Here is a 12,465-nt window from a genome sequence, read left to right on the forward strand (position 1 = left end):
GGTTATTACACTATATACACAGGTTATATATAAGTATCTGCATGTTTTGTTCACCATAATGAACCACTAAGTTGCTATTATGAGTCAAAAAGTAACGAGAAGTGACCGCCACAACCCAGCCACTCACTCCCTCCCTCAACACCTCACTTGCCCACATTCTCCTCCCACCATACTGTTTTTGCTTTTATTCACTATATACAGACGTTATATATAAGTATCTACATTCGTGTTCACCATAACGAACCACTAAGTTGGCATGCTGAGTGGCAGTGCCAGTGGCAGCCCGCCACTGACTGCTACTTCCTCCCTCCCTCAAGTCACCTGACTCACTCACATTCTCCTCCCACAATACTGTTTTTGCTTTTATTCACTTTATCAGACGCTATATATAAGTATCTACATTCGTGTTCACCATAACGAACACTAAGTTGGTATGCTGAGTGGCAGTGGCAGCCTGCCATTGGCTGCTACTCCCTCCCTACCTCACCTCACCTGGCTCGCCACCATTCTCCTCTCACCATACTGTTTTTGCTTTTATATACAGATGTTATATATAAGTATTTACATGTTTTGTTCACCATAACTGTACATCTAAGCTTGTATGGTGAGTAAAGGCACAAAAACGTAGCTACTCACACAGTCAACTGGCTGCCGCCCTCAAGGCCAGATGCACTAATATTTCTCCTCCAACAATACTGTTTGTGGTGTTATTACGCTACATACACACATTATATATAAATATCTACCTGTTTTATTCACCATACTTGTACAAGTAAACTGGTATGGTGCCCAAAGACCATCGTGGTCACCAGTAAACAACATGATAAGTCGTGCAGACGACGCCACTGCCCTCACCAAAATGGCAGCTCCCAACCTACTCCTCTTGCTGTTTATACCCTCTATACACACGTTATATATAAGTATCTACATTTGTGTTCACCATAGCGAACCACTAAGCTGGTATGGTGAGTACAGTCAATAAAAGGTGGCCACACACAGTCAGAAGACAATGCCACTACCCTCCCCTCCCACAGCATTACTCCTCCCTCCATGGAACACAGCGCTAAATATCACCAAAATCCTGCTATTATCAGCACCCTGGTCAGTTGTATCACAGTCAGGGGTCTTATGTAATAATATCATCGCTACATAATAGCATGAACAAGTATATTATGGCATTTTTAGGCGATGCTGTGGTCACAAGCTGAGCAGCAGTGCTGTGTGCTCATGCTGCGTGCGTCAGGCTTGGTAGCTCACTCAATACTGAGGCTCCTAACACCCGGAAATTTGGCCCACGATTTTTTTTTTAAATGGCTTCTGTTTACAAGAGCACTGATGAAGGTACTCGCCTAATTGTACTCACCTAATTGTGCTTGCGGGGGTTGAGCTCTGGCTCTTTGGTCCCGCCTCTCAACCGTCAATCAACAGGTGTACAGGTTCCTGAGCCTATTGGGCTCTATTATATCTACACTTGAAACTGTGTATGGAGTCAGCCTCCACCACATTACTTCCTAATGCATTCCATTTGTCAACCACTCTGACACTAAAAAAGTTCTTTCTAATATCCCTGTGGCTCATTTGGGCACTCAGTTTCCACCTGTGTCCCCTAGTGCGTGTGCCCCGTGTGTTAAATAGCCTGTCTTTACCTAACCACAAGGTGTGGTGAACCCCGAGTATCCGTGGGCCGTTTAAATCTTGCGTAGTACTCCAAAGCATCATACGATGCGATGCACAATTTACTGCAAGTCGGTCAAAGCATCATATGATGCGATGCGCAATTTAAGGGTTAACCCCTTAACACTTTAGTGTTAGTGACCTGCTCTAGACAAAGAGACCATTATAGTTCTTCTATTTGCTGGGAATTGTTTTCCTGGGGGCTTTCCTAACTCAGTCATGTGGAACTCCGTTACCTTGATTCTTATCCAGACTCCCACATCATACGTAACATGTGTAACAGATACAATCAACTACATTAGTCCGGGCATGACGCAGCATTGCGTCATCCGTTAACTGTCGGTAATCTCGGGGATGACGCAGCATTGCGTCATCCACTAAAATAATTGCCAAAAATCAGGTTTTTATCCGATTTTTTGGGGACTGTTTGGTAACTGTCAACAAGCCGAATGCAATCTGTGACTACAATACAAACATGAAAGGTGTTGATCACTTTGACCAAATGATCAAATATTATCACTTCATAAGGAAAACTCACAAATGGACGAAGAAAATGACCATCTATTTTGTGCATTTGGCTATCTACAATGCTTATGTGATGTACAACTACTACACAAAAAATACTAAACTATAATACTACATATACTAAAATACTAAATACTAAACATTTGTGGGCAGGAATTGGGAGTGTAGCTGGAAGGTGTCTGGGCGCTCACTCGCGGTAATCGCGTGGCCCATCTTCAGCTCGTCGGCGGGTGTAGCGTGACCTGGTTTTTTATTTTATATGCTAATGTTCCTCTAGTGAATTCTATTGCGAACCCATTGATACAAAAATGAAAGACCTAGGATGAAAATTGAGGTGACCAGAGTGAAAAGAGTGAACACATTTTATCGCTTTTGCACGCTCCTGGGTAACTCGTTCGCACTTTCTCTGTTTGCTGCGGGTAATTAGCCGGGCTTTTGGAGTTTATATGCATTTAGTGCTGTAGAGAATTCTATTGCAAACACAATGATACCAAATTTAATCTCATAGGACGAGAATTAAGGTGACAAAGTTGAAGAGAGTATACACTTTTCAGAATTAACGCGTGCTCCCATGAAACTCTGGGACCCAAATCGCACAGTTGAGGGGTGGCGGGCGGGGCATGCCAAAGTGTTAACTGCAATGCCTCCAAATATGACACCCCCCCCCCCCAGTGCGCAGGAAATAAATTCTCTGGAAAAAATTCTTTTGATTTTTTAGTGTCAAAAATCCATCCCTCAGTATGGGTATGTAAAAAAAATCGAAATTGTGTTTACTTTGGCTGCTATGGGGTCCGTAAGTTGGCGTGTGATGTCATCATTCCCCATTCGCCTGTGACGTACGCTCCCGGGGCCAGTAGGGCGCCCAGGGCGGGGCGGGTGAGTTGCCGCGAATATATTTTTGTTCATTTTTTGTGCACAGTTCCAAATACATTTTATTTGTTTTTACGTGCTAATCCTATGTATAATGAACACGTACATTATATTATGGCAGTAAAACATCCATACTGTCCGAAGACACTGTGTTACATGCATGACACTTGTGTACACATATGCTGCACATATTTACTATGTATCATGCTAATTTATGTATATATACAATCTATTTACAGACTATACACTGTCACACACTATATACATTCACCATGAACACATTCAGAACACCGCGAGTGAGAGCAGCCACACCCAGCCAGTCTACCTCACTCCAATACTTTACTCGCCAACATTGCTCCTCCCACCATACTGATATTGTTCTTATTACACTATTTACACATGTTATATATACCTATCTACATGTATTATTTACCAGAACTATGCAGGTAAGCCAGTATTGTGTCCAAACAGTACAGTGGCCACCATACACTGCATGAAAAATCACACAGCAGACGGCGCTACGATTACGTCACCTCCTTCACCAAAATAGCTCCTCTCAACATTCTCCTGTTGCTATATACACACACTGTATGTACCCATGTACATATGTGTTGCCCATAGCGAACCACTAAGCTAGTATGGTGAACAAGAGTGGCTGCCACACACACACACAATAAGGCTACCTTAATTCTCTCTCCCTCCCTCACCAAAATTCCTCCTTCCACAATACTACGCACAATGCTAATTATAACCACAATCCTGCTATTATCACAATCCTGGTCACAAATTCCTGTAAATGAATAATTGACCACACGTTTATTTTGAAAAGGAACCTAAGAAGTCATTTGAAGATTCCTTGATGGACGAAATGCTGTGGTGCTGTGGCTAGCGCTGTGAACATAGTGAACAGCATTGAATCACTGATATTTGAACATTGTACCCAGTCATTATCACACTCAGGCTCTTCTATAATACAGGCATACCTCAGTTTAGGAGTTTAATTGGTTCCTGGAGACGCCTCGTATTCCGAAAACTCGCATTCCGAAGCTAATTTCCCCATAAGAAATAAAGGGAAATGAATTAATCCGTTCCTGACTACCCCAAAAACCCCACATCAAACTAAATTTTTATACCTAATTCATCTAAATAAACCTACAAAACTATGTTCAAGTTATTACTTACCTTGCTGTTGAATGCTGTAGGCGTATGGAAGATGGTGAGGTGGGAGGAAGAGAGGAGTTACTGTTTGGAAGGGGAGTCCCCTTCCGTTATCACATCAGGCAGTGAGGACTTCACTGGTATGCACACTCTGGCACATTGTGCCTGCATACCACTAGGACTTGCTTCTTTTACTAAGAATTTGTCTAATGACACTTGTTTTTCCCTACATTTTAACACTTGTCTGTAGTAAGACATCACATTATCATTTAAAAGGTCAATGCAACGGCCTGCTACAGCTTTATCTGGGTGAGTTTTTTCAACAAAACTTTGCAGTTCTTCCCATACTTCACACATTTTCTTAATCAAGAAGGGACATCCTCTACTGCCTCTACTCACAGCTATTTTCTTAGGTTGAACCTTACCAATGGCTTTCTTGAGACCCATGGCAAGATATATAATGACAACTTTTATGCTCAAATGGCCAAAAAACAGATAAAAAACTGTAAATCCTTGTGAAGAATTCAGGTGGGATAGTCACTGGACACGAGACACTGGTAAACTGAGGCGCGATCGCCATGCCACCACGCGCCAGTCGGCCTGTACACGTATCAACAAACTCGCGTCCCGAGGTAACCCTCGCCTTCCGAGACATATTTTTGGAGTAAATCCTGCTCGTCTTCCGAAAAACTCGCATACAGGGACACTCGCATTCCGAGGTACCACTGTACTATCATGGCTAAATAATATTAGTTATATATATATATATTTTGACATTATTAGGCGATGCTGTGGTCACACGCTTAACAGCAGTGCTGTGCGCTCATACTGCGAGCACCAGCCTTGGTTGCTCACTCACTACTGAGGCTCCCACACCCGGGAATGTGGACCACGATTTTTTTTAAAGATGGCGTTTGTTTACAAGAGCCGTGAGGAAGCCGATGTGAACCCCATGTAGCTGCGGGAGTTTTGAATTGAACGTGAAAAATACAAATACCCGGAGGCGCATTGCGTAAACCAGACGTGAGCCTGCAGGCGCGTTGTGCAGTTGAAGGGTTAAGGAAAAGTAAACTTTACCACTAGTTGTACTTGGGGGGTTTAGGGTTAATAAATTATATTAAGGTAAAATTTCAGCTGGACTTTCCATCACTCCTCTTGCATTGGGTAAAGTGACCTGCTCTAGACAAAGAGACCATTATAGTTCTTCTATTTGCTGGGAATTGTTTTCCTGGGGGCTTTCCTAACTCAGTCATGTGGAACTCCGTTACCTTGATTCTTATCCAGACTCCCACATCATACGTAACATGTGTAACAGATACAATCAACTACATTAGATAGTATACATGTTTCAATTTACAAATTTGTAAATCCAACTTTCTATTGTGCTCTGCCACACAAGGGCTGGGAAAAAATAAAATAAATAAAACTGTTCTTCATTCTTTAAAATGGAAATAAATTTAGGATAAATTGTTAGGATGTTGTCCAGTTCACCAGATTCAATGAAATAGTTACACAGTTGGTGGTATAATAGGCCAATAGGTCTAAAATCTTTTACGGTTTCATATTTAACAATATAGAGTGAAAGAGGGAATACCTTAAAGGTTTGTCTCTAGAGTTTACAAGCTGAATATTCTGGCAGTGACTCAGCCTCACTAACCTGCCAGATGTGCCTATAGCCAAGGCAAATTTGCACAATGACTACATCACATTGCCTGGTAGATATAATAGACACCATGAGCACCACACCAGAAATAATATCTTTGATATACCCAGAGTCAAACTAAATCTGTGCAAACACTCCATGCAAATAAAATTACCCAGTCTATGGAACTCTCTCCTTAATGAAGTAAACTATTGTCCAACCTATGCATTATTCAAAAGCAAAACCAAAAAGTACCTAATTTTATCCTCATAAGTTTCCTACCTTGTGCATCAAACTCTCACTGTATCTTGAGCTATCCACTCCCCAAATATTAGTACCTGAGATGTACATCTTCACCAGTGTAATCATCCCTCTCATTTTACATTGTAAATATTATGTTGAACTTAAATTTTGCTACAATGTACCTATTGATTTTACCATATCTGTTAAATTAAAAGTGATAAATTCCAGGTACTCAGGTACAGTAAAAATTAGGACCTTATACAAAATACAGGGTGCAAAACACAATGTAATCATCCCTGTCATTTTATGTTGTAGATATCATGTTGAATTTAAATTTTGCTACAATGTACCTATTGATTTCACCTTATGTGTTAAATTAAAAGTGATAAATTCCAGGTACTCAGGTACAGTAAAAATTAGGACCTTAAACAAAATACAGGGTACAAAATGCAATCAAAACTGACCATAGTAGGTTGTGCAGCATATAAAGGATTTGGGAATAATGATGTCTGATGACTTAACATTTAGGGATCATAACCAAGCAAATAAATATAGCATCAGCCAGAAAAAACCAGCGTTGAATGTAATGAAACGCCATTTTCTGGGTGAGTTCCGGAGGCTCCCCGGAGCTATCCCAGGCTGATATGCTAATGTCAGACTTTGGCATCAGTCATGTGTATGGAGTTCTTAGGTCTACCGGGGACCACGGCCAGAACCGGGCCCCCTCAGAGAGGCAAGGGGAGCAATGGCCTATAGAAGCCCCCGTGTAGTTGGAAACAATGCACGAGACAGCTTGCGAAACGGCGCAGACGTAACATCGATACCGAAAGCAAGCTGAAGCGACTCCGCCAGCGCCGCATGATACGAAGCGACAGTGTTAGGCATAAGATGACCGTCCTGAAACAACCACGAGAGGAAGGACAAGACCACCCGAACAGACAAGGAGCTAACACGATGAAGACGCAAAAAGAAACGGAAGGACCGCCAGGAAACTTCATACTGCCGCCGAGAAGAAGCCCTCAGGTGGGACACCAACAAGGAGGCCACCTGATCACCATAGAGATGATGATAGACTCGAGTCAAAAAAACCATACGCGAAGACTCGAGGAGAAGATCGAACCAGCCACGTGTGGGTAGCCGGCGCGGGGGTCTGGGGCTCCCCCTTCCCCCTCCCGGGGAGGGGGGAGCTGCGCAGACAGCGGCGCGGCGGTGTGTGACGTCACACTAGTTTGCTTGTTTTCGGTTGGGGAGTTCTATCCACTAGTTTGGTTTTTGGTAGCAATTTTAACCAGAATAGGGGTTTGTTTTGGGGCGCTTACCTTTCTGGGTGCCTGTTCCGGTCGATGGCAGACATAGAATGCTTCCAACTACACGGGGGCTTCTATAGGCCATTGCTCCCCTTGCCTCTCTGAAGGGGGCCTGGTTCTGGCCGTGGTCCCCGGTAGGCCTAAGAACTCCATACACATGACTGATGCCAAAGTCTGACATTAGCATATCAGCCTGGGATAGCTCCGGGGAGCCGACGGGGCTCCCCCCAGAAATTATAGGATTGATTACAAAAATCTTCAAATACAGGGATCCCCTCACAATGATTGTACTGTTCAAATCACTTGTGCTGCCCATCTTGAGTACTGCTTGATACACACTTCCCCCCTTTCAGAGTAGGAGATTGCGGAAATGGAGGGAATACAGATTATATATATATACAGCATACATAGACATGATAAAGCCCCCTAAATTACTAGGATCATCTCAAAGCTCTCCAAATGTACTCACTAGAAAGGAGACGAGAGTAGTATCAAACAATATTCATGGAAAATACTGGAGGGCTAAGTCCCAAATCTACGCAGTAAAATAACAACATACTGGAGTGAACGATATGGAAGGAAATGCAGAACAAAATCAGTGAGGTGCAGAGGTGCCACAGGCACAATCAGAGGACCACGGTTGTTCAACATACTCCCAGCGAGCTTAAGAAATATTGCCGAAACAAATGTATATGTTTTCAAGAGAAAATTGGATATATGGGCCTGCGGGCTGCTCCAAGCAACAACCTGTTGGGTCAAACACTCTCAAGTCAAGCCTGGCCTCAGGCTGGGCTAGGGCAGTAGAAGAACTCCCAGAACCCCGTACAGGTACAATCCAGGTACTACTTTCTTTTCCTTAAAGTTAAAGGTATGCTTGATTATTCCAAAGGGTTTGGTTAGCTTTTCTGACTGCTGCTCATACCTGTTGTGCAACTTTCAGTGAATGGTGGATTTTGACTGCAAGGTCATTTTCTTCATCAATCTGCTGTAATGTAATGTTATTAATTTGGAAGTTGTGGCGTGGGTTGCTATGCACCACATGCAAGATCTTGAAATTTGTCAATATTAAAAAGCATTTAGCAGTGGGCTTGAGGTAGTTTGCATTAAGTGAACTAAATGCATAGATACAGTATGTTAAGTAAGTTAGATAGGGATTGATTAGCAAGTAGTACAAAAGGAGCAGAGCGGGAACATTTATTTATATACAAGAAGGTACATTGGGTTTGTGAGAGTACATAGTATTGTGTTTACATTCTTGTAAAGCCACTAGTACACACAGCATTTTGGGCAGGTCCTTAATCTAAGAGAAAATATTAAGAAGGTAAATTCTAGCAAAATTTATAAAATGTTAACAGGTACATTGTAAGAAAAAATTGAGAGAGATTAGTAGGCATATTAAAGCACATTGATAACTTTGATTGATAGCATTGATAGCTTGATTGATAATTTAACAAAGATTAATAGGCACAATAAAGCATATTGATAGCACATATAAAATGACAGCAATGATCACAATGGTAAAGTTGTATTGTTTATGTACATAAAAATTGGGAGATTGGGTAGCACTAGATACAGTGTGAGTTTCAAGCACTAGGTACGAAACTAAAGATGAAATTAGGTACTTTTTGTTTTTGTTTTTGAATAAGGCAAAAGTTGGACAGCTTTTCAATTCATTAGGGAGTAAGTTCCCATAGACTAAGTCTGAGTGTTGTCTGAAAGCAGAGTTTGTTATTGTTCTGATTTTTGCTGGATGATGATGGACTTGAGGTGGTTTCAAGTGGTTGAACCCCATGCACAGATACCATAATTAAGATAGGGATATATTAGTGCATAATATAGTGAGAGAAGAACAGAGTTATGTACATAATATTTATTTTATTTATTATTCATTTATTTATTTATTTATATACAAGAAGGTACATTGGGTTTATTAGAGTACAGAGAATTGAAGTTTTACATTTTTGTAAAGCCACTAGCACGCATAGCATTTCAGGCAGGTACTTAATCTAACAATTTTAATTATGTGATTTCTAGCAAAATTAAAAAATATTTACAGGTACATTATAAGAAAGTATAATAAGTACCCATGAATTAGGCAACTGTTATATGTTGCATCCCGGGGAAAAATCAGCAGATTACCTTGAGTAGGCCAAACAGAATCGGTCCGTCTAATTACCACAAGCTATCACAAGCTACACAAGCTTCAGAAAGCTTCCTGGCAATACGTTAGTAATGAATAAATATGATATATTTACTCATTATAATGTTGGTGCTGAATGTACAACACGAAAAAACATAATTTTAATCTGAAAAAGTATTTTTTTATAAAAAATTAGACGAAAATAAAGAGCTGGTGACGCCAAATCAAGTCGACGATCCAAGCGTCTGTTAGGTTAGGTTAGGTTAGGTTAGGTTAGGTTAGGTTAGGTTAGGTTAGGTTAGGTTAGGTTTGGTTTGGTTTGGTTTGGTCAGCCTAACCTATCATATTTATTCATTATTAACGTATTGCCAGGAAGCTTTGTGAAGCTTGTGGTAGCTTGCGGTAATTAGACGGACCCAACAGGATTCCTGTCTTCAACAACGGAAATTTATATTCATAAAAGCAATGAACTGCTCAATGAACGCCTCCGTGTTCTCAAATTTGATGGCACCGTAACCAATATTTTACGTCAAACAGCCCTGCAGTCTCACTTACTTCACATGTCAATCTCTTCCACGATAACTCATAGAAAGATCTTCACATGGCAAGGAAACCCTTTCCTTCATGACACGCACAGTTTGTGTGAAGGACAACTGGCTGCTGATGCTTTGTTGACAAACATGGAGACCGCCAGTGTTGCCACATTCGGCCTCATACCTCCATGCTGAGATGCATTTATTTGGATACAAGACACTCTGTACATTGACATCGTACACTAATATTTTTACCACTTCGGACACCAGCTTTGGACGTTTCGCAAATGTGTACGTATTCCATATTAAAACGACAATATAATGCTACTAACAATTAAAATGTTCTACTTAACAGGCATATAGTTATTAAATGAAGTTTAGTGCTGTAATAGACATAATCCGGAGTTGGTAAGGACGCCGCCCGCCAGCGTAAACACAACACACCCCGAATGCCCACAAACACGATACAACGCACAAAACACAACACTTCCGTCAGTTTTTGGATAAACTCCTTTTATATTTATTATATGATAGTTATACTTGTATAAAATGATAACTATTATAGGTAAGTGCCTAATATTTAATATTAATCAATAAAAAAGAAGTCAGAAGCCACACGCCTGTCTGTACATGTCTTTTGTGTAAAAGTATTTTGGGCGCTCATGTACTTGTGCGCTAGCTGGCGTTCACAACTGTTCTCGCCTACAAGCATTAGAATTAAACAAACTAATTTATTTATTAATTTATATACAAGAAAATACATTTTCTCGAAAGAGTACATAACATTGGTGTTCTTACATTCTATTTAAGCCACTAACTCGCAAAGCCTTTCGGCATGTCTAGATCTGCCCAAAACCTGCCTACTTATCTTTATCTTTATATTACCAATAATAATATTAATAGTTATATACAAGATTCTGAATGATTCATTACACAGGTTCCTGAAGGCTGTTCTGATGTTAGCCAGCCTCGCATATGCCGCAGACGTAATTCTTTTTATGTGGGCTTCAGGAGACAGGTTTGATCGATACAATACAATACAATACAATACAATACAATACAATTTTATTTAGGTAAGGTACATACATACAATAAATATTTGCAAGGATTGTTTAACTTATAGGTATAGCTACTACATACAATGCCTAAAGCCACTATTACGCAAAGCGTTTCGGGCATGATAAACTTAAATGACAAGCTTAATACTAATTGAGCATAATGAGTAGAATGAAAACAAGAAATGAAAACATAGATGAAAAAGCAGCACAAATACAATATTAATATTGTATTATGTGAATAGATGTGATATTAACTCCTAGATCTTTCTCTCTGTCCGTTGCATTAAGTACTTTAACACCTATTCTGTATCCTGTGTCTGACCTCCTGTTTCCACCGCCTAGTTTCATTACTTTGCATTTACGCGGGTTGAACTTCCGCAGCCATTTGTTGGACCATTCATTCAGTCTGTCTAGGTCATCTTGTAGCCTCCTACTATCATCCTCTGTTTCAATCCTCTTCATAATTTTTGCATCATCAGCAAACATTGAGAGAAACGAGTGTACTCCCTCTGGGTGTAGACTCGTGTACACCCTCTGGGTGTAGATATGCATTTACATATATCAGAAACAGTATAGGTCCAAGGACTGACCCCTGCGGGACTCCACTTGTAACGTCTCGCCAATTTGAGACATCACCCCTCACAGTGACTCGTTGTCTTCTGTTGCTTAGGTACTCCTTTATCCAATGTAGTACCTTCCCTTTCACTCCAGCCTGCATCTCCAACTTTTTCACTAGCCTCTTCTATGGTACTGTATCAATGGCTTTCAGGCAATCCAAAAATATGCAGTCTGCCTACCCCTCTCTTTCTTGTCTGGTCGTAGAATTCAAGTAACCCTGTGAGGCAGGACTTGCCATCCCTGAACCCATGTTGATGCTGTGTTTCAAAGTTCTTTCGCTCTAGATGTTCCACTAGCTTTCTTCGCACAATCTTCTCCATCAGCTTGCATGATATGCAGGTTAGGGACACTGGACTGTAGTTCAGTGCCTCCTGTCTATCCCCTTTCTTGTATATTGGGACTATAATAACTGCTTTCCAAATTTCTGGCAGTTCCCCTGTTACCAGTGATTTGTTATACACTATGGAGAGTGGCAGGCACAGTTCTTCTGCTCCTTCCTTTAGTATCCAAGAGGAGATTTCATCTGGGACTATAGCCTTTGTCACATCCAACTCTAGTAAACACTTCCTTACTTCCCCACTGTTAAACTCAAACTCTTCTAGTGGTTCCTGGTTCCCTCTCTTATCTCTGGAATTTCTCCTTGCTCTAAGGTGAAGACCTCCTGGAATTTCTTATTCAACCCTCACACACTTCCTTG

The 12,465-nt window shown here is 40.9% G+C and overlaps 1 protein-coding gene across 2 annotated transcripts in view; it reads right to left on the bottom strand.

The window, feature by feature from the left end:
• The window catches only part of LOC123768088 (zinc finger protein 271), a 71,637-nt gene extending 61,171 nt beyond the window's left edge, over window positions 1-10,466 (bottom strand). For both annotated transcript variants that reach the window (XM_045758380.2, XM_045758381.2), the window contains exon 1: window positions 10,115-10,466. The gene's annotated coding sequence lies outside the window, so the exon portion shown is untranslated. The remainder of the gene's footprint in view (window positions 1-10,114) is intronic.
• Between the last annotated feature and the right edge of the window lie 1,999 nt (window positions 10,467-12,465).

The sequence above is a fragment of the Procambarus clarkii genome, chromosome 59, assembly GCF_040958095.1.
Source record: "Procambarus clarkii isolate CNS0578487 chromosome 59, FALCON_Pclarkii_2.0, whole genome shotgun sequence".
In the NCBI taxonomy this organism is placed as follows: domain Eukaryota; kingdom Metazoa; phylum Arthropoda; class Malacostraca; order Decapoda; family Cambaridae; genus Procambarus; species Procambarus clarkii.